This window comes from Schistocerca serialis, chromosome 3 (genome assembly GCF_023864345.2).
Source record: "Schistocerca serialis cubense isolate TAMUIC-IGC-003099 chromosome 3, iqSchSeri2.2, whole genome shotgun sequence".
NCBI classification, from domain to species: domain Eukaryota; kingdom Metazoa; phylum Arthropoda; class Insecta; order Orthoptera; family Acrididae; genus Schistocerca; species Schistocerca serialis.
The window spans coordinates 502,387,330-502,410,843 of NC_064640.1; the positions used below are offsets into that span (position 1 = coordinate 502,387,330).

At 41.9% G+C, this 23,514-nt stretch overlaps 1 long non-coding RNA gene across 1 annotated transcript in view; it reads left to right on the forward strand.

Annotated features, from left to right (window-relative positions):
* LOC126469526 (uncharacterized) overlaps positions 1 to 23,514 on the forward strand; it is a 100,631-nt gene that overhangs the window by 385 nt on the left and 76,732 nt on the right. The gene's annotated exons all lie outside the window — the stretch shown is intronic.

Here is a 23,514-nt window from a genome sequence, read left to right on the forward strand (position 1 = left end):
TTATGAAAAGTAATGCCCCCAAAGTCTTTAATGGGAAAACTCTTAAAGCTTCCTGGATAAAACTAGCTTTATAGCTTTCTGCATCTTTATCCCTCACGTCTACATATTTATTTCACAACATAGTCACCCTAGTGATGAGAACATTTCTCCCAACGAGGTATTAGTTTGTTGACAACTTCACTTACAGTGTTTGACTTCGCTGATGGAGCCACAACCTCAGCACTGCTTTCAGCACTTCATCACTGTCAAACTGAAGTCCTTGAAGGATGATCGATAACAGTGATATCAGAGTGTCGGGTTGTTGCAGATGTAGCAAGGTTCGTGTGTGGTCTGGCGCTGTCGTGTTAAGGAGAGGGTACGCCATGTGTGGACGAACTTTTCAAATTCGTGCCCTCAATTTTCTGTAGCTCAGTTCTCCAATGATAGGCTATACACTCCCTCGTGGTATGCCACATTTACCTGAGTGCTGTATATGTTTTAGCAAACAATTTTCTCCGATGAGTTCATCAACCAAATTCTGCTAAGTCTCATCTCTTTCTGTACGCGTTCATAATCTTCGAACTCTGTCGTTGAGTTTAGCACCACCCTTTCCCTCATTACGGGCACTAACAACCCAGCATCGCAGATTAGTTATGGCGATACAGTATCACGGTACACAGCTTATATTGTTGTGTGGATTTCAATGGAGACACGCTTTCCGCTATTAGAAACTCTACTGTTTCCCTCCCGCCGACGTAATTACATTACACTTTAATTCGGAGCCCTCTTGCGGCTGCGGGTTGTAACTTATGTCAGCAGAGCGGGAAAGTCGATCAAGTAATACGCATGAGATATAATATCTCAACTGCTATTGAGAAGAGAATAAAAAATCTAGAAGCATTACTTTTTAACGTGCCTTCGTGTTACAGCAACTCATCGAAAGTTCATCGAAAGTATTACCAGTTTTCCTGTACATCCTACAGAAGATGAAATATTTGCTGCCTACGACCCGTTACTTCGTTTTGTCATTCCCAGACTTTTCAGAGTTGCCTGCTTCAGATGTTAAGGTCCCGATAGGAAACGTTTTCGCTTTTAGTGGGTCAAGTATATATATACTACTTTAACACTTCTGGAACCAATATCATTTCCTTTCCCCCCTTCTCTGTCCCAGTTCCCAAATACTATGTGGCTAGAATAATTTTCGATTTGCTAATACACGACAGGTTATCTCAGTTTTTGTTTGCTGGCAGAAAGATATCTGCAGTTGTGTTAAACACTGAAATCCACACGCCACGCTACCGTAGCACCCTGCAGGAGCCAAACTAAATGCCAAGCCCATTTCCACTTTATCAGTGAACTACGGCATTTCGTTTCGGCTTCACTAGTGGCGGCCAGCCGGAGTGGCCGAGTTGTTCTAGGCTCTACCGTCTGGAACCGCGCGACCGCTACGGTCGCAGGTTCGAATCCTGCCTCGAACAGGATGTCCTTAGGTTAGGTTAGGTTTAACTACTTCTAAGTTCTAGGGGACTGATGACCTCAGAAGTTAAGTCCCATAATGCTCAGAGCCATTTTTTCACTAGTGGCATGCCACACTATTGTGCTTCGAGGATTTATGTCTAACAGAACTAAAGACATGTACCTGCAAACGAACAAAACTTTATTCGTAACTGCATTTTTTCAAGCTGTAATGCCTCGGATTTTCTCGTTCTGCTCATTTCACGAGATGTACGTGGGACGAAATAATCTGTTCCCAAAGTTACCTTCGAAAGTATGCTCTCTTAACTTCAATGGTAAACCTCTCCGTAAAGCAAATGGCACTAAAGTTTGGTGAATATCTCCGTAACGCTATCGTGCTTACTATGCGATCGTATGACGAAATGCACCGTTCCTCTTCTTTTTGCGAATAACCTATTTGGAGGGTACGATGAATGAACATTGGCTACTCTTCATCGTATTGGATTTCCTTAGTTTCCAAATTTCCTTCATCCTTTTAGAGTGTTGTTCAAAAATGGTTCAAATGGCTCTGAGCACTATGGGACATAACATCTCAGGTCATCAGTCCCCTAGAACTTAGAACAACTTAAACGTAACTAACCTAAGGACATCACACACATCCATGCCCGTGGCAGGATTCGAACCGGCGACCGTAGCAGTCGCGCGGTTCCAGACTGAAGCGCCTAGAACCGCTCGGCCACCAGCGGCCGGCAGAGTGTTGTTCCCTTTCTTCATGAGTACACTTTTGTCTAGTTGTTCTCTTTCTCTTTTGAAATTCTGCCACTTGAACTGCCTTTCTGAAATGTGTTCTGCTTTCTATTGTGGCTATTGTAATTCCAGCGTTTTCCATATACTTTTCAGTCTCTGTGAACCATGCGGGCTTGAATTTGTAGCTATTGAGTAATGTGAATATCCGATTGGTTAGTCTGTTGTTATCCATTCTGAATATATGTCCAAAAAACTGTAGTCTTCACTTCCTCATTACATCAGTTAGTTTGTCTGTTTTCAAGTATAGCCCTCTGTTTGGTCTTAACTTGTATTCAGCATTATCGTTTCTTTTAGCTCCCAGTATTTTCCTTAAAATTCTTCTTTCCACCTTCTCTAGTTTCTCAAGATCTCCATTTCTTGTTAGTTTAAGTATTTCTGCCGCATACAGAACTTCAGGTCTGGCCACTGTTTCGTAGTGTCTTAATTTCGTGTTCCAGGACAAGGATTTTTTGTTATAAACGTGTTTGTTGATATGAAACACTCTTTCCATTTTGTGCTCTCTAGTTTCTATAGCTGTCTTTTCTTTTGCATTGTATGTAATCCACTCTCCTAGGTATTTGAAGAAATCTATTTTGTGCATTATATTGTCGTCAACAGCAATATTTTGAGGATCGTCACAATTGTTTGTCATGAACTTTGTTTTTTTAAAGATATTTGTAGTCCTACTTTGGCTGCTTGTTTTCCAGTTCTCTTATTTGTTCTTCGGCATTATCTAGCGAATCTGTAATCAATGCCATGTCATTCGCGAAGGCTAAACAGTCGACAGTGATCTTGTTTGGATTTCTCCCTAGTTGAATCCCTTTAGTATTGATGGCCTTCCTCCATTTTCGAACTATCCTTTAATACACAATAGGAAAGCAAAGGTGACAAACCATCTCCCTGTCGGACACCTGACCTTCTTTCAAACGATTTAGAGAGCTCTACCCTAAATTTTACTTTCAATTTTGTGTTTGTCAAAGTTGCTTTAATTATTTCAGTTGTTTTATTATCGAGTCCCAGTTCTTTTAAGATATCAAGCAGTGTATTTCTGTCAACTGAATCACAGACTTTTTTAAAATCCACAGAAGTAATTACATATTTTAAGTTCCTGATTTTCTTCATTTCTATTATGTTCTTTAAGTTTAATATTTGTTCTTCACATCACCTTCCCTTCCTAATTCCAGCCTGATTCTCTCCTAGTTGCTTGTCAAGTATTGCTTCATCTCTGTTTAAAAGCGCCTTATACAAGATCTTATAGGTCACTGGTAAGAGGGAGATTCCCCTATAATTGCTAGGGTCTGCTTTCTTCCATTTTTTATGTAGTGGATGTATTAGTGCAGATGTCCATTCTGGTGGCAAGCTGTGTGTTGTCCAGATTTCTTTGAGTATTTCTGATAGACATTGTATCATGTTGTTACTAGAGTACTTCCGTAGTTCAAAAACTATATTATCCTCTCCAGGTGCTTTATTATTTTTAAAGTCTTTTATGATTTCTTTCACTACTTCAGTGGTTGGCGGCTTTGAGTCCGGTGGTGTTGGGTTTACAATATCGAAATCAAGTTTTTCTTTCTGTGGATCACAGTTATGTAGTTCTCCAAAGTATTCGGCAAGTATTCTACAGTTCTCTGTGCTATTATATGCAGTTTCCTGTGTTTTCGGTTCCTTGAAAAATAGACTAGACATAGTGTATTTCTTTACGCTACTTTTGAAACTCTTGTAAAAGTCCCTAGCATTGTTCTGTTTGAAGTTGGAGTCTATTGATGCTCGTCGGTCTTTCATGTACGGTACTGTGATCTTTTTAAGGCCTTTTGATGCATGCTTCCGGGATACTTTTAGGAAGTTCCAATTTTTATCATTTTCATTTGCATTCCATATGTTCCAAGCTCGTTATCTTGTTAGGATTAGTTCGTCACACCATCATTCCACTAGGCATGTTTCCATTTTTTGATAAGAAGAATGGTTCCTTCTGCTGTGTGTTCCCATGTTTTAGGTGTTCTCTTTTCCAAAAGTATCCTGAAGTTATCTTCCTTAGTTAATTTCTGGGTGTCAAACTTTTTAGGTTGATATTGGCTCATTCTTTTATATATTGGCCTAATTTTGAATTTAACGATAGATAGATAATGATCTGAATCTAAACCTGCACTCTTAGCAACTTTTACATTGAGTATTTCTGATGTAGACAGTCTGCTTGTAGCAACGTGGTCAAGTTGTTTCTCCCCACAGACTGGATTCGGGGATAACCATGTAGTTTGTTTCCTAGGGAGTTTTTTGAAAATTCATATTTTAGAACGATGTCATGTTCTCTGCATGGACTAATAATCTTTCTCCATTTACATTGGCTCTTTTATGTGCAGGGGATTTGCCTACTATGGATCAGTGATGACGTTCTTTGCCTATTTGACTATTAAAGTCTCCTAGCAGTATTACTGTATTTTTGGATGAAATTGGGTATAAGGTGTTTGACAGTTCCTGCCAAAAAAATTCTGTTTGTTCTTTTTGTGTCCTGTTTTTCTCATTTGTTGGTGCATGTGTATTTACAATGGTATACAGTTTGTTCACTGATTCAAAGGTTAATGCTGAAATTCTTTCATTCATAGATTTAAATTGTACAATTGAGTTTAATATATTTTGCTTTACAATAAATCCTGTTCCTAATTGGTGTACATTCTTCATAACTCATTTCTCGGCTTCTCTTTGAAGATTCTGAATCCCTCTGAATCAAATGAATGTTCTTAAATATACCTTGTTTCTGGGAATGGTGTTTTCGTTATATTTTTCTGTTTTATAAAATTTATTAATGTTTTAAGTATTCCTGATTTTAGAAGTGAGTTTACGTTGAAAGTTGCCAAATAGTTTATAGTTTTATGTTCAATTTTATTTGTTGCTTGCTTAAGCTTGTTTCAGGATGCTCCTACTCATCCTTCGCACACTGCTGTAGGCCACCAGAATCCTAATGCCTACTTTTAAATTCCTTAGAAACTGGAGATTGGTTACTCCCTGGTGTAAAATTTATTACAAGGTGGCATGCAGTGTTGACTGTTTGTTGGGCTAGGGGAACAAGTCCCCTATGGATTCTAGGTAGTTAGCTCCGAGGAGCGGCTTTCAGCCGCACCACTGGTGGACAGACGCTGACCACTTAGCCGCCTGTTTCAAGACAGACACCAATTTTTTCTTTGGTTGACTCTTCCGCTAGTTCCGTCGTACCGAGAACTATTCCCTCCGCCTTCACTATCGTTGAGATCTTCACTGTAATCCTGGTAAGGAGCCCTTACAAGATACTATCCCCCGGGCCAGATGCACCTCGGTTTTTTTAACGAGGTTGTTACTCCTTCCCCTCCTCCTTTCTCACCTCTCGTATGTTGAGTCCCCGGGCTTAGGACCGGTGCAGCGGAGTTCTTCATTGTATATTTTCTAAGTCATTTATTAATTCATCTTGGTAAAAGTCCCGGATTAACGAACAATACTCAGTAACTAGTCTAACAAATGTTTTGTAAGTAATTTGTTTCCTGCGTGGATTCAATTTCTTTGAGGTCCTTTTCATGGCATTTAAGCCTTGTTGCTGCTTTTCCTGCTATTAATTTTGTGGATTCAATGAACTATAGGTTGACACAGAGGTTTACTTCTAGGTAATATACTCTAGTTTTGTTTTGTAAGTAGTGTAACCGAACAGTAGTAAATCTCGTCACCTATTTTTTGCACAATACGTTACATTTATTTACTTTTAGCGCCCACTGTCAGCCCCTGTTAAAATCGTCTATCCTTTGCAGATCGTCCTGCATTGCCCTGCAACCTTCTGGCATAGCAACCATTGTAGAGAAAATATGGTCTATCTTCCCTACATTATTCGTTAGCTCTTCATTATATTTTGTAAACTATAACGGCATATAGTATTTCTTTCGCGTTCTTCCGAGTTTTGTTTTATAGAAATATTCGGCCCACATCCACACTTTGTTTTCATTTTATTTGTTTATTTTCCTTTTATTGTAAGTACTTTATTCTTGCAGCACCGTTCTCAAACAATTACATCTACAATTAGCGATACCGCCAGACTGGGGCCCTACATCACCCCTGGTCTCAACTAAACACCCGAAATTACATTTACATCTGTCGATTGTGTTCCGTTAATAACGGCTTGTTAAATTATATCTGTAATGAAGTTCTGAATCGAATCTTAAATCTGGTATGATACTCGGTAAGCTCGTATTTTGTTTACTAAATTACATCGCGAAACAGTACAGAAACATGTTAGAGGGCTCTGGCCGCCGAAACCTACGCAAATATAGAACCCCATAATTAAATCAAATAACACTTAATCAACCTGTCCTCCGTTTTCAGCGGTTGTTTAGATTACATGATGAACCAAGCTATGTTCCGTAAGACCTCTGTTTGCGGAATCTATGGTGATTTGAATAGAGAAAAGTTGCATTCTCCAAAAAATGTCGTAAAGCGTGAGCAATAAACAGGTTCTACATTTCTAAAACAGCTTCACGTCAGCGGTAGAGGCTTACAATAAAGTGCATATGTCCGAAGACTCTTCTCGAAAATGGGAATGACGAGCAGATAAACGATTCGTAGTACTTCATGATAATTTGAGCTCTAAGCTGTAGCCAGATAAAAAACGAGGTTTTTGAGTGAACAAAATTTTGTGAACTGCTGCCCCTTTGAAATTTAAACCCACTGGACTGAATGACAGCATAGGACACTGGCGAAGTTTCCCTTACCTCCTTGTCCTTGGCGGTATTTAATTTGTATCCGTAAATAGCAACACACACGGAACTATTCTTTCAGAAGTACTACATAAGTCTGACACATCAGTCATACATCGGTGGACAGCAATGGCAAACATTAAAAAAAGGATACCTGTGTTTCCTCCATGATAACACTTCTTCTTACGTCCTAGCCTGTCGCATTCGTAATGGCTGATTCATAAGTTATTGAGAAATAAATCTGACAAATACGGTTGAATGAGATAGAAAAAACAAACAACTTTCATAACGATAGATCACTGTTGTTAAATTCATGTTTATACGTGAAAGAAGAACAAGTAAGGTGTTGAAAGAATTGAAGAGCTGTAAACACTTCAGGATGTGCTCTTATCGATTTCTTCGTAAGAAATCATAAAAATAGAAATAAATAATACTCACAGGACAAGATGGAAATGATCGAATATCATTTGGATTGCATTTATTATTTCTTTTTTTGTTCGCAGCGACTAAAATTTTCGCTGGAATATGTCACAAAGAAAGAAAAAAAGAGGCATAAATCTTATGCCTCTAAATTCTACAACTGCCACAACACACTTCAGGAAATATTTCGGAAGCCACTGGAAACTCTGACTACTTACACTTGTAAGCAGGCTATTTAGGTTTTCTTATTGGTAACTCCACGTAGCGCTCTGTATGAAAATCCCTGGCTGTGCTGTGTGCAGTCTATGGCTGGTTTGCATTGTTGTCTGCCATTGTAGTGTTGGGCAATTGGTCGTTAACAGCGCGTAGCGTTGCGCAGTTGGAGGTGAGCCGACAGCAGTGGTGGATGTGGGGAAGTGAGATAGCGGATTTTTGAGAATGGATAATCTGGAGGTGTGTCCATCAGAAACAGTATATTTGTAAGAATGGATGTCATGAACTGCTATATATATTATGACTATTAAGGTAAATACATTGTTTGTTCTCTATTAAATTCTTTCATTTGCTAACTATGCCTATCAGTAGTTAGTGCCTTCCGTAGTATGAATCTTTTATTTAGCTGGCAGTAGTGGCGCTCGCTGTATTGCAGTAGTTCGAGTAACGAAGATTTTTGTGAGGTAAGTGATTTGTGAAAGGTATAGGTTAATGTTAGTCAGGGCCATTCTTTTGTAGGGATTATTGAAAGTCAGATTGTGTTGCGGTAAAAAAATATTGTGTGTCAGTTTAAGCACAGTCATGTATAATTTTTCTAAGGGGACGTTTCATATGTCGACCCTTAGTCGAGGATACCTCACTGGAATCTTCTGATTTTTTTCTTGTAGTTTGTACAATTAGTGCAGCCTTTGTTTATTGCTAGCGCGTAATTGTAGAGAGAATTTCCTTTGTAGTTGTAGTTTTTCATTGTTGTACAGTAAAACAGTTGTGGCATGCATGTAGATTTGCACAAAGTATTTCGCAGCTGCGCTAGCGATTAACGAGATATTATTTTCAGTGCTATGTTAATGTGTTTTCTTATTTTGCTCTTCAAATTGAGCTTTTCTGTGTTGTCGTGTGAAATATTGTGACAATAATGGCGTGTGAAAAACGTAATACTAGGTTCCAAAGTAAACTGAGAAAGGACAGTGAAGACGAAAGCAGTGTGTTAGCGCCACCGTGTAATGAATTAACTAATGTTCAAAGTAGTAATTTGGTAATTGTGCATAGGGAAATGGAGCGGGCTGCAAATAATGGTGTAGGCAGTGAAACAATTAGTGAACAGGGAAACATTATCGATCGATCGGCCGGCAACAGCTCGCCTCAGGAATCCGAAATGACAGAACACAATATTGCAAATACTGTAGATTCAGTTTTTGCGTCCTCGCCGTTTTCTCAAATAAGTCAAGACACGTTTCCTGCTTTTCAAAATGCGAATATTGCCGGTTCAAATGCATTGCCGAATAGCACTGAGGAACATGTTTCAGACACCAGTGCATTGTTATTACAATTAATGCAACAAATGGGACAAAAGCTTCAAAAGTTAGACACAATGGAACAACACCAGAGACAAACACCACAACAGTTAGACACAATGGAAAAAAATCTTCAAAAGTTAGACACAATGTAACAACACCAGAGACAAACACAGCAACAGTTAGACACAATGGAAAAAAAATCTTCAAAAGTTAGACACAATGGAATAAAATCAGAGACAAACACAGCAAAAGCTTCAAAAGTTAGACACGACACTTGAAGAAACACGTGAAGATTTAACTACTGAGTTATATAACATTGAATCGAAATGTCAAAAAGTCTGTAATGACGTAAAAACACAAATTTGTATTTTCAACCTATTTTTTCGCGGCATGAAAATGCATTACAGAATCACGAAGCAGCCATAAAAGAACTGCAAACCATTGTTCATGAAAATCATGAGTCCTTCTGGGTTAAAATTGACTCAGTTGCATCTACCGATTCGGTTACGCTACTTGCAAAAACCCAGGAAAACTTAAAGGACACAGTAGTACGATTTCAACACAAATGGACACTCTGAAACGTGGTTCAGAAAAACACACTGAGGAAATAAGTACACTATCGGAGAAAGTAGCCGAACTTTCGGATCAGTTCACTAACTTATCTACAAAGGTAGATGAAGATCTGAATGACACAAGACCTGTAGCCATCACTGACACAGAAGATATGAACGAATTAAGAAATTCAAACAAAATCAGAATCAAATTAATATGCAACACAAAAGAGAAATCCGGGAAGTACAAGATCAGTTGGCACAAGTAATACAAAAATTACAAATTTCAGAGGACACTCGCGCTCCAACACGGGAAGAGGGACTTAGAAATACGGAAAAGCCGCAAAATAATAACACAGGGCATTTCGGAAGTTATGAAAGAAATTGGCAATGTGCACCGAATTTTGAGATGGAACCGCCGACACGACGTAACAATGACCGACATGCGACTCGCCGACATGATGATTTTGACTATAAGCTGTTCATTACTACACGTAAATTCAAAACATTTAAGAATTCCGGCAACGACATTAATCCACGAGCGTGGCTTCAACAATTCTGTCATTGTTTTCCCCCCAACTGGTCATTAGAGCACAGATTAGAATTTATGTGTGGCTATTTAGAGAATGAACCAGCTGTAAGAATGCGATCGGTCATTCACGATTGCCACAGTGAAGGAGAATTTTATCATTCCTTCCTCTCAGCATATTGGTCTCAAGCTACACAAGACCGAGTAAAACACAGCATCATAATGATGAAACATTTCGAACAATCTGAATTTTCCAGTCTTGTGAAATATTTTGAAGACATGTTGCACAAGAATTAGTACCTGTCAAACCCATACAGTCCCTCAGAACTCATCCGCATTTGCTTAATCAAATTACCTGAACATTTACGACATATTATTTTGGTAGGACGTTGCAAAGATGACATTGAAGCTTTTCAGGGACTGTTACAAGAATTGGAAATTGACACCGACAATCGCGGAACGCGGAAACAGGAACACAACAATTACAGGTCACATCCGTCACAATTCCGCGATGAAAGAAATAATAACTGGACATGACAAGGCTATTCTCACAACACAAATCGTGACCAAAACAGACACCATCCGTATGACAACCGTTGGCAGAGTAGTAATAATTACAGGGAAAGATCACCTCTCCGTGGTAGTGACTATCACAGAGACAATCAGAGAAACAGACAATATGGGAACCAAAATAATTATTATCAAGGGAGACCGAATAACTTTAGACGCAATGGTCCAGCGCACAGTTGCGATTCCGGGAGAAATTCTCCACCACGTGACTGACAAGAAAGAAACACGACATATGGAACGTCCCCTTTGAACTATTATACATGACTGTGCTTAAACTGACACACAATATTTTTTTTACCGCAACGCAATCTGACTTTCAATAATCCCTACAAAAGAATGGCCCTGACTAACATTAACCTATACCTTTCACAAATCACTTACCTCACAAAAATCTTCGTTACTCGAACTACTGCAATACAGCGAGCGCCACTACTGCCAGCTAAATAAAAGATTCATACTACGGAAGGCTCTAATTACTGATAGGCATAGTTAGCAAATGAAAGAATTTAATAGAGAATAAACAATGTATTTACCTTAATAGTCATAATATATATAGCAGTTCTTGACATCCATTCTTACAAATGTACTGTTTCTGATGGACACACCTCCAGATTATCCATTCTCAATAATACGCCATCTCACTTCCCCACATCCACCACTGCTGGCGGCTCACCTCCAACTGCGCAACGCTACGCGCTGTTAACAGCCAACTGCCCAACACTACAATGGCAGACAACAATGCAAACCAGCCATAGACTGCACACAGCACAGCCAGTGATTTTCATACAGAGCGCTACGTGGAGTAACCAATAACAAAACCTAAATAGCCTACTTACACACTAATGATCCAAAACATCACAAACTAGCGCGCTGGTCCCCTTGTGGAACGCTTTGCAGCAGCGATTCTGCATGCATGTATTCAACAAGTCCGTGATAAGTTTCCGAAATTGCGTGACACCAGGTGTTTACGCACAGATCAAGAGATGCACGTAAACTACGAGCCGGTGGTTTCTGGGAGCAGAGCAGCAGTCGATGACGCAGCAGATATGTTCCTTCGAGTTCGGATCAGGCCATGTTTGTGACTAAAATATCAATGTCAGTTCCCTGTCGTGCTACTCGAAGCACTGTATCACAATTCTGGTCTTGTCAAATGGACAGTTATCCCGTTATAAGACGCCATTGAGGGTGAAGAAGACGCTAAGCGTGAAGAAACGCAGGTAGTCCACAATAATGTTTATGGAGTCCTCAGCTTTCATAGTGTCTTAGATTGCTACCACAGGTCCCATAGAAGTCCAGGTGAATACCCCCACAGACTTAATACTGCTCGAAAAGGCATGTGTTCGATGCAGAGTGCATGTTTCTAGCTACCGTTAGCCTGGACGATGGCATTTCTGTACAAGACCTTTGAACTGGTCAAACAAGCAACGTTATTCATTCGAAAATGCGACACGTTTGCATTGATCCATTGTCCAATCTCGATGATCCCTTGGCCACTCAATCGTGGTTGACGATATTGTTCGGTTAACGTGGGAAATCGAGAGGATTGTCTCCTGCGGATATCCACTTTCAATTACTTGCTCTGCTGTATGCTCTGAAGCACTTGCACTTGCTCAGCATTGCATCCAGTTATCAGATCTTCCACAGAATGCCACCTATCTTCTTTAAGGAGTGAGAAAACCTCTGACCTCCGAGTTCTGTGATTAAGCGTGGACGTTCAAAACCTTGTACCTAGTTGTGGTTCCACCGTCTAGCAACATAGATGCTCATGACATTAGTGCATCAACAGCCTACCAGCTTCACCACTGTCTAGATGCTAGTTCCAGGTGCTGGACGATAGCAATCTGCCATTTGTCAAAGCCACTAACGTAAATGTATTTCTCTATTTGCGCCTCTTGTTGTCACTACAACGGTCCCCTTTCGTCTTAGGTCTTAGCTCCGCTTCTGGACTTGTCTTGCCGTGTCATGTGTTTACAATGGCACCAGGAGGGATTCATTGTCGTGGTAGGCAGTGTTCATAATGTTTTGACTCATTAGAGTACTCAGAAATCGCTTGAAGTGGACATCGGCAGGTCCTTTCACTTCTTTTACTGTTATGACGTTTAATGAAATGGGTTGACAGTGATTGTATACTGCGGGCGTCGGCATCTAGTTGCACTGGGTTATTAGAGGGGGTGCGTCTTTCCTCCTGTTGACTAAGACTTTGTGAGCTGTTTGTGCTGTAGCTATATCTGAAGAGATGCGCTACTTGGAGTGTTACCGCAGGGCTGCGTTAGTGGGCTGGAATTGTGGGAATGCAGAAGTGACCATCTGCTTGTAGAATGGCTGAACTACATGGAGGCTGGCGGACACTTTTACTCACAGAGAAAGGCTTGTGCAAGGGCCTAAAAGACGGGAAGTCGCCAAGAGATCAGCGGTATCTCACTGTTAATGCAGAATGGCATGTTGCTCCCAACACGAGCCAGAATGCTTTTTACAACTTTCAGGTGCTCTCACACTATCGACCAACACCCACAAAATTGTTCCCTGTTGAGAGATAAAACTTTTTCAGAATCGGAATGCATTTACGGGGCCGGATGCCCGACAACTTTCTTTGGAGAATCATATATGCGAGCATAGTAAAACTCTTCCCCTCAGAGTCAGAGATGGTCCCACGCTGCTGGCTGCCCGACAGTTTGTTGTCAACACAGCCAGCGTATTTTTTGAGATGTTTCGGTTCTCATATCAAGTAATTTCCTGCTCCTGCTGAAAATAAGCAGCACGATTGGAAATCAGATGCGGATGTCACAAGACGTACCGAGGGCGTCAGTAACGTCAGTAGCGTCTGGTGGAAAGTCGCTCAGTAGAATTAGGAGAGACTTCTGTCCTCAGCCTGGAGGGAGACAGTAAGCTGATTTTTTGATTAAGTGACTGGTATGGAGAAATCCTACCACATACACCTGACAGTTCGAGTTTCTTCGAGATGGCCTGTGTGGAGTATTTTTTGGGAGTTCGTTTGGGGATGCTGATCTGAGAGTTGGTTCTGGTATAGTGTGGTGTAAGCATCTCAGAGTTCAGTTGGGAGCGAAGATACAGGTGCAGTCAAACATTCGAGTCTGAGGGCGGGCGACCTGGTCACGGCCGGCCGGCATGGCCGAGCGGTTCTAGGCACTACAGTCTGGTACCGCGCGACCGCTACGATCGCAGGTTCGAATCCTTCCTCGGGCATGGATGTGTGTGATGTACTTAGATTAGTTAGGTTTGAGTAGTCCTAAGTTCTAGGGGACTAATGACCTCAGTAGTTAAGTCCCATAGTGCTCAGAGCCATTTTTGACCTGGTCACGAACTTGGAGGTGTTTGCAGCGCTGAGCAGGAAGTTCACACACAAAGGTAAGCACATTTGCAGCTTTAGCTCATAGGGAAGTTTCCTTGTTGCGTTACACATTCAGCGGCGTGGTACTTCAACTGCGGAAGCACTTGTTTGCTTAGTTCATGCAGCACAGGCTTACAGTTTCGTTGTTCACGTTGACGTAAGATAGGGTCGGTCAGATAGTGTTTATGTTCATTCTCTCTGAGGGAGGCATCATATAGGTAATTGCAATTCACCATAACAGGACTGAGAACCAAAATTTACTATTGACGTAATTGTGATTTATTGTTGTTTTCTCGGATTTGTGTTTCTTTTGAATCATTATGTTGGAACACGATGTTCTACTGCAACAAATCTATTTTTTCAATAAATAATATTTCTCATTTCAATAGAGAAGATTCCTTCTTCCCGTAATAATTCTGGTTCAGTTTGTGAGATATGTCATGTTATTTATCAGTTTATCAAAATTTGCCAACTTAGGGTTCACTACTACATCCACAGTGTATGAAAATAACGCAGGACAAAGTTGTAGCAACTTGCGTGATGAGGTGTACACTATACGGAGAAAATGGGAGCTGCTAAGGTGGGAATATGAACAAACAGAAGAGAACAACATAAAAAGACGGTGGAGCAAGCACTCAACAAGATTCAGGATGCGGACGATAAATGGTAGCAACGGACAGAGAAGAAGGTGCGAATATACAAGAACCCTGTTGGTCAGAGAGTTTTAGTCAAGTATGTGCTTTTGTCACTCTCAAATAAGCAAAAACTAGCGTGTCACAAATTTATTTCAATGTACAATAGACCCATGTGTATTTGAAGGATCCAGCACGCAAATGCAGTGAAACTGGACTCCATCAAAACGAAAAGATCGATAGGAGTACACACCTACGCCACATTAAACAATATGTCAAGTAAAGTGTTGATGCAGGCACAGTCAGGTTATTATTATAGGCAAAATAATTAAATTCATCAGTTAATGACCCGCAACCACCCAACACTGCCAACCCCACATGATGTCACTTGTTTTCGTCAGCTGGTAGATGGGTCCCCGTCCCGTCCCACTCCCCACTACTCCCCCTCCCCCACCTACCCATTGACGGGAATTTCGAATTGCTGAATTCTAAATAACAGAAACAAATTGCTCACATTTTAACAGCATATTCTCTAGGCGTTTATGTAGAAGAACCATCTCCCTGTCTTCAAAAATCTTTATCTGTGTTCGAGGAACACCTCAAAAGCTTATTTTTGGGCACTAAAACCCAGGCGCGGATTATGAGACGTCTGTGCACAGAAAATTGCTGTAATATTTCTATGTATTCCTAAGATATTGATCTTGAACGACCTTCACAAATTTATTCATATTTTTTTTTTTTTTAGTTTTTAAGGTACAGATGTTCAAAGTCACCCTACTTGTACACGTAAGAACGCATGTGTGGGGCGAAAACGTTGCATAAAAAATGACTTAGCAAGCAGAAATATTATGTAAAGTGTCTCCGTTATCATCTGGAAACTCCATGTTGTAGTATTGAAGCACATACAAATCTTTTACACTTAAAATCAAGTCTGTGTTTCAGAATTAGTTTCGGGTTGTTTCGATTTCATACAAAGTAAACTATGTAAATTTTGCTGACCAATACATTTCTTTTCATGTGAGTTACATGCCCTGCTACAGTAGGGAGAAGAACTGGACCAACGGGAACAATGCTTCTATCGAAGCACAAAAAAATGCGAATATATTCTTGTTTATTTAAAAGACTGACTGAAAAGTCAGTTGCCTCATTTACAAATTTTCCCCAAAACTTTGGCATATTTGTGCTTTTTTACGTTGACAGAGAGGAAAACAGTGACAGTGGCGAAGAGACGGAAAAGCAGGAAATACTGGAAGATAGTAGGCAGTGGATGCGTTACACAAAAAATGAAGATGGCAATGGCAGTGTGAGAGAAGGAGAGGGGCTAGTGAAAGTGGAACATGTTGACAGTGATACTAAAGTGTTAAAAAAGTGGGATGAGACAGTGACAGTGGGGAGGGGAGGGGGTAGTAAAGAGAAAGAGGACGTGGGTGAAAGCTGGAGAGTGGAGGAATAAAGGGAAAGAGAAATTGGATGCCAGTGATAATGAGACACAGAGTATACGACAATTACATTGAGGAAGAAAGGGATAGCGCCATCGAGAAGAGACAGCAGCAGAAGCAAGGAAGGAAGGAATGGGATGTTAGCAGCAAGAGGGAGCAAGAGGGATACAGTGACAGTGCGAGGAGATTGTAATAGGAGGACAGAACAAAGGGGACTGTGGCTGTGGCACACGAGAAAATGACAGAGAGATACTATAAGATAATTACCATAAATAGGGGTGAATAAGTGAGTGAGAAAGGGTAACTGGGAGTGGATGGGTATGAATGACTTACAGCGATGGGCTAGTGGATGTGGGTGAGTTACAGTTAATGGAACGTGTGGGAGTTTGAGGCGAGCTGCTTGCTAAAACAAGCGCAAATATGTTAGAATGCCAAAATTTTTGGGAAATATTGGGGAAGTTAGAATGAGGCAGCTGGAACACATTTCAGTCAGATTCTTTTAAGTACGCAAGAATATAGTCACAATTTTTCCGCTGGTCTTATTATGTTGATACGAGGGTGTAATGTATGTGCTGAAGACTCATCATAGTGATATTGGAAACAAAATATTACGCCCCCTATTATTTTTGATCACGTCGATTGTTACATGGGAGAAGTTGGCTGGCTACTCCAGGTTGTGGGTGTCTCGTAGGGTTCTTTATATTCCAAGATTTGGTCCTCTTTGCACTAGTTGTTGCTGTTTTAGCTTCACTGTTGTTTTTGGCCACGCCGAGATACGTTTCACTTGAGTTGCTCTCTCGAGTGTGTCCCAGCCACAGATGCATGACTGACCTGATAAGAGCGATTGAGTAAGGTCCACGCTACAGGTCATATTCGCCATATTCGCAGATGTCGAGAGTTACTAGCCAGAGCCCCACTTCACTGTACATGTACGTGGCGATCGGCTTCTCTCTCCCTTTCTCTCTCTCTCTCTCTCTCTCTCTCTCTCTCTCTCTGTCTCACACACAGACACACACACACACACACACACACACACACACACACACACACACACATACACACACACACACACACACACACACACATACACAGGTTTACGTTATGTTGCACAGACAGTACGAGGCATTTTGAGCAGCAACTCCACCTGTTGCATTAGAGGAAAGATTGGACCAAGAGTAGGAATCACGTAGAACACGCCTTTTAGACGTCAGTTACCATGTCAGTCACAAACAGTCATAATTTCTGTGGTAGTCTGCAGAGTATAATTGATGCACACAGATGAGGTACAGGTATCACAATCTCTGAGGACGAATTAAACACGTAAAATGAACCCATTCCCTGTGATACCGCGATGTTATACCAGTGAAAATTTCAACTGCACTACGCATTAAGAGGTGGAGAAAAACATCAAGTTGGTAATTGTCAGTATTCATCCATAAAAGGTAAGCAACCACAGAGCCACAAGCCTTGAGAACACATCAGTACAGTGATGTGAAGAAAATAAGTAGCACACTCAGCTTACGATGGTACAGTGTGAAATCCTGTTTTTTCGTTGTCATTATTTATGTGGTCGAAATTATGTTCGCAGTATGTCCAATAGGACGCGCCCGTTGTCAGATACGACATGCGACCTGCAGAAGAGGATGGGTAATCGCAGAAAATATGTGATACTGCTGTGTGTTAGGTGGTAGATGTTTCTTGTAGTTTCTTTGAATGTTTGTTTAGCATATTACGTTAAGACATATTTCCATCGTTGTCGACGGCAAACTGTTAAACTACATTTCTTTCTCGGTAGTGGTAGTAATTAGTATAAAGTGTTAATGAGGTGCACATATTAATTCTGCCACGGAGATGGTAGGTGGGCATGGTAGGACCAGTTGCGTGCGCACAAACTATGAACTTACACAGACACCGCACTTTACCATCATGGCCAAGGAGTATTCTGGCTTTTCTTACCGAGTATTAGATCCACTAAAGTGTCACCGGATGTGGATATGGAGGATCACGTGTTCAGCAGACCGCTCTTCCGGCCGAGGTCAGTTTTCGTGACCGATGCCGCTTTTTCTCAATCAAGTAGTACCTCAATTGGCTTCACAAGGGCTGAGTGCACCTCACTTGCCAACACCACTCAGCAGATCAAGACTCTAAGCCATCCAAGTGCTAGCCACCCGATAGTACCTCACTTCGGTGATCTGACGGGAACCGGTGTTACCACTGTGGAAAGGCCATTCGCATATGTGTGTGTTGTCTGTTGCCTCTTATATTCACAGCCGGCCGGTGTGGCCGAGCGGTTTTAGGCGCTACAGTCTGGAACCGCGTGACCGATACGGTCGCAGGTTCGAATCCTGCCCCGGGCATGGATGTGTGTGATGTCCTTAGATTAGTTAGGTTTAAGTAGTTCTAAGTTCTAGGGGACTGATGACCTCAGATGTTAAGTCCCATAGTGCTCAGAGCCATTTGAGCCATTTGAGTCTTATATTCACAAACAGCAAGCCGTCACATCGAGCTACCCGTCCTCTGGGAACCCCTCAGTGGCCCTGCCCAGGTTGATCTGGATTAACCCCGCCGCTCGAGACTCCCTCGGGTCCCAAAGATTGCCCTAAGCAGCACGAAATGTGGGTGAGAGGCCGTCCAGCGGCTGTATCATGCATCTCTCCATAGTCGTATGCTTCCTCCGGACAATGGATGTGCAGCGAGTAGGTACAGGCTCGCATCAGCCCCGGATCTGCGCACGCCTCTCACATGCCAAATCACTGATCGATTCACAATTATTTTATATATATGTATTAAATGTGAAGTTCAGTAAACAGAATAATACGAAAGCAACACAAATACAAGCCATCAATCCATGCTAGTTTTGACATGTCATTTATGGCAAAGAAATATATATATATATATATATATATATATATATATATATATATATATATATAGGGTAGGGCCAAACTTTCAGGAAACATTCCTCACACACAAATAAAGAAAAGATGTTATGTGGACATGTGTCCGGAAACGTTTAATTTCCATGTTAGAGCTCATTTTAGTTTCGTCAGTATGTTCTTCCACCTACGCTCAATGGAGCACGTTCTCATGATTTCATACGGGGTACTCTACCTGTGCTGCTAGAACATGTGCCTTTACAAGTACCACACAACATGTGGTTCATGCACGATGGAGCTCCTGCACATTTCAGTCGAAGTGTTCGTACGTTTCTCAACAACAGATTCGGTGAACAATGGATTGGTAGAGGCGGACCAATTCCATGGCCTCCCCGCTCTCCAGACCTCAGCTCTCTTGACTTTCATTTATGAGGGCATTTGAAAGCTCTTGTCTACGCAACCCCGGTACCAAATGTAGAGACTCTTTGTGCTCGTATTGTGGACGGCTGTGATACAATACGCCATTCTACAGGGCTGCATAAGGGCATCAGGGATTCCATGCGACGGAGGGTGGATGCATGTATCCTCGCTAACGGAGGACATTTTGAACATTTCCTGTAACAAAGTGTTTGAAGTCACGCTGGTACGTTCTGTTGCTGTGTGTTTCCATTCCGTGATTAATGTGATTTGAAGAGAAGTAATAAAATGAGCTCTAACATGGGAAGTAAGCGTTTCCGGACACATGTCCACAAAACATATTTTCTTTCTTTGTGTGCGAGGAATGTTTCCTGAAAGTTTGGCCGTACCTTTTTGTAACACCTTATATATATATATATATATATATATATATATATATATATATATATATATATATATATATATATATATATTCGTATGGAGTGTAGCCATGTATGGAAGTGAAACATGGACGATAAATAGTTTGGACAAGAAGAGAATAGAAGCTTTCGAAATGTGGTGCTACAGAATAATGCTGAAGATTAGATGGGTAGATCACATAACTAATGAGGAAGTATTGAATAGGATTGGGGAGAAGAGAAGTTTGTGGCACAACTTGACCAGAAGAAGGGATCGGTTGGTAGGACATGTTCTGAGGCATCAAGGGATCACCAATTTAGTATTGGAGGGCAGCGTGGAGGGTAAAAATCGTAGAGGGAGACCAAGAGATGAATACACTAAGCAGATTCAGAAGGATGTAGGTTGCAGTAGGTACTGGGAGATGAAAAAGCTTGCACAGGATAGAGTAGCATGGAGAGCTGCATCAAACCAGTCTCAGGACTGAAGACCACAACAACAACATATATATATATATATATATATATATATATATATATATATCTGGCGGGATGCTGAACCTAGACGCAGCACAAGGCTGCGACAGTGGCCAGGGAGTACAAATGAGATTTAACTATATTCTGACAAGAGACCGAATAATTCACTACGGCGGCACTTCCGGTAGTGAGATTATGCTACCCGCAACAATGCCATCTTGATCTTCAAGTCCTCGTTACCCACCATTCGGCCAGACTGTAGCCATACGCAATTCCATGCTGGAAATAGTCTACCGAAAATAACTATTTTTCCCTTGTGAAAATAGCAGAGCCATCGTCCTAAAATATGGTACCGATCAGCACTTCATCATCTTCGGTTAGCCCATGGATAGTAACTACACGCTGTACTGCTCCATTTTTCGTCGCCATCATTCTCGAAACTAGAGCTACGTGCATCCTACTGTCATATGACACATGAACTAAAACGTTGCTACCTAAACTACACACAAGGATATCTGCATCAAAAATTACACCCTTGAAGTGACATTGTCAAAGAGACTATAAGTTGAGCCACCCCTGCTGCCTGCTAGACTGTCAATATTGCGATTCCATGTTGTTGCATGCTGCCGTTTCTCCGCTGATATTAGTTTGGTTGAGATAGACCGCTGGCACAGATTTTAAAAGTGTACCTTAAGGGTGGTTCTGTATGTGAGGTTTTTCTGGTGCTGGAATCAATAATAAATAATTCCCACATTACTACTACATCGGGGCATCTTGGAGAAGCACGGTGTTCCCAATGATTTATTCGAGTTCACTAATTTGTTTTTTTCGAAAGAACTATGACGCCGAGAAGAGAGTACGATACTGTAGCGGTAGCAGCAGTACCGGCTGTCAGATACACATAAATCTAGTCTAGTTTCTGTCTCTTTCACATACCGGACTTTTGCGAGGAAGGGAACTGTACCTGTGTATTTGCTTCTGCGTAAATCTTAGTGCAATGCCTTGCATGTGGCGGCTTCCTCGTGTAATTTTATCGCTGCCAGAAGCTCCATTTTACGCGAGTACTTCTAAATCCCCTGTAACTACACAGCGTATTGTTTATATCAGTGTATTTGAGTTTGCACTTTTAACTTCGTTGTAGCTTTTATGTATGCAGAGTTCGTAGCAAAAAGTAACTTTTGATACATCCATTTTCAGTAGCGAAATTTGTTTCTGTTTTAAGAGCTTGCAGATCCTGTGGTCTCAGGCTATAGGGAAAACTCTTCAGAGCAGATTTTAGTGTTGTTTATTCTTCTCGTTATATTCTGCCTACATTCTAATCTCAGTAGCGCCACAGTCCTGTAATTTTCTCTTCTGAAAAGGTCTGTTTGTACTTGCTCAGTTACCCCTGACTGCTTCGCTTGTATGTTTTGAGATCTTATTCAATGGCTAGAGACGGTAATTGTTCTGAATGAACACTATTTATAATGAACTGCATGAGGATTAATACAGAATTACTTTAACAGATTTCTTCTTGTTTGGGAGCACAGGCTCCACAAATTGAAAGGAAGATGTAACTATACTCCTGGAAATTGAAATAAGAACACCGTGAATTCATTGTCCCAGGAAGGGGAAACTTTATTGACACATTCCTGGGGTCAGATACATCACATGATTACACTGACAGAACCACAGGCACATAGACACAGGCAACAGAGCATGCACAATGTCGGCACTAGTACAGTGTATATCCACCTTTCGCAGCAATGCAGGCTGCTATTCTCCCATGGAGACGATCGCAGAGATGCTGGATGTAGTCCTGTGGAACGGCTTGCCATGCCATTTCCACCTGGCGCCTCAGCTGGACCAGCGTTCGTGCTGGACGTGCAGACCGCGTGAGACGACGCTTCATCCAGTCCCAAACATGCTCAATGGGGGACAGATCCGGAGATCTTGCTGGCCAGGGTAGTTGACTTACACCTTCTAGAGCACGTTGGGTGGCATGGGATACATGCGGACGTGCATTGTCCTATTGGAACAGCAAGTTCCCTTGCCGGTCTAGGAATGGTAGAACGATGGGTTCGATGACGGTTTGGATGTACCGTGCACTATTCAGTGTCCCCTCGACGATCACCAGTGGTGTACGGCCAGTGTAGGAGATCGCTCCCCACACCATGATGCCGGGTGTTGGCCCTGTGTGCCTCGGTCGTATGCAGTCCTGATTGTGGCGCTCACCTGCACGGCGCCAAACACGCATACGACCATCATTGGCACCAAGGCAGAAGCGACTCTCATCGCTGAAGACGACACGTCTCCATTCGTCCCTCCATTCACACCTGTCGCGACACCACTGGAGGCGGGCTGCACGATGTTGGGGCGTGAGCGGAAGACGGCCTAACGGTGTGCGGGACCGTAGCCCAGCTTCATGGAGACGGTTGCGAATGGTCCTCGCCGATACCCCAGGAGCAACAGTGTCCCTAATTTGCTGGGAAGTGGCGGTGCGGTCCCCTACGGCACTGCGTAGGATCCTACGGTCTTGGCGTGCACCCGTGCGTCGCTGCGGTCCGGTCCCAGGTCGACGGGCACGTGCACCTTCCGCCGACCACTGGCGACAACATCGATGTACTGTGGAGACCTCACGCCTCACGTGTTGAGCAATTCGGCGGTACGTCCACCCGGCCTCCCGCATGCCCACTATACGCCCTCGCTCAAAGCCCGTCAACTGCACATACGGTTCACGTCCACGCTGTCGCGGCATGCTACCAGTGTTAAAGACTGCGATGGAGCTCCGTATGCCACGGCAAACTGGCTGACACTGACGGCGGCGGTGCACAAATGCTGCGCAGCTAGCGCCATTCGACGGCCAACACCGCGGTTCCTGGTGTGTCCGCTGTGCCGTGCGTGTGATCATTGCTTGTACAGCCCTCTCGCAGTGTCCGGAGCAAGTATGGTGGGTCTGACACACCGGTGTCAATGTGTTCTTTTTTCCATTTCCAGGAGTGTACATTAAAGTGAGAATTAAACCTATAGTTTTCCTCACTGCTACGTAGCAACTTAACTTGCTCACTTAAGAATTGAATTTGTTTCTGTTTTTCTTCATCTACAGAACCGCACATATCATTTAAAATGTCCTATATAAGAAGGCACTGTCTTTTTGATGAATTTTATTTTGCACTGACTAATTCTTTCACTTTGTCTGATATTGTAAACAAATCATTGATAGTCGAAAGTATGTCTGATATTTTGCTACTGCCTATCTTTCTTATCTCATGTTACTAAGATAGGTGGACAACTGCAACTCATTTGTCACTACAACGGATACAGGCAGAGATGGAGCGGGTTGTACAGTAAGCAATAGAAATAGCACACAGTCACTCCTACTAACAATGGTCCACTCTCTGGGAATGGTTTATTTTTCTAAGCACTCCAGAAATGCTTCAAAA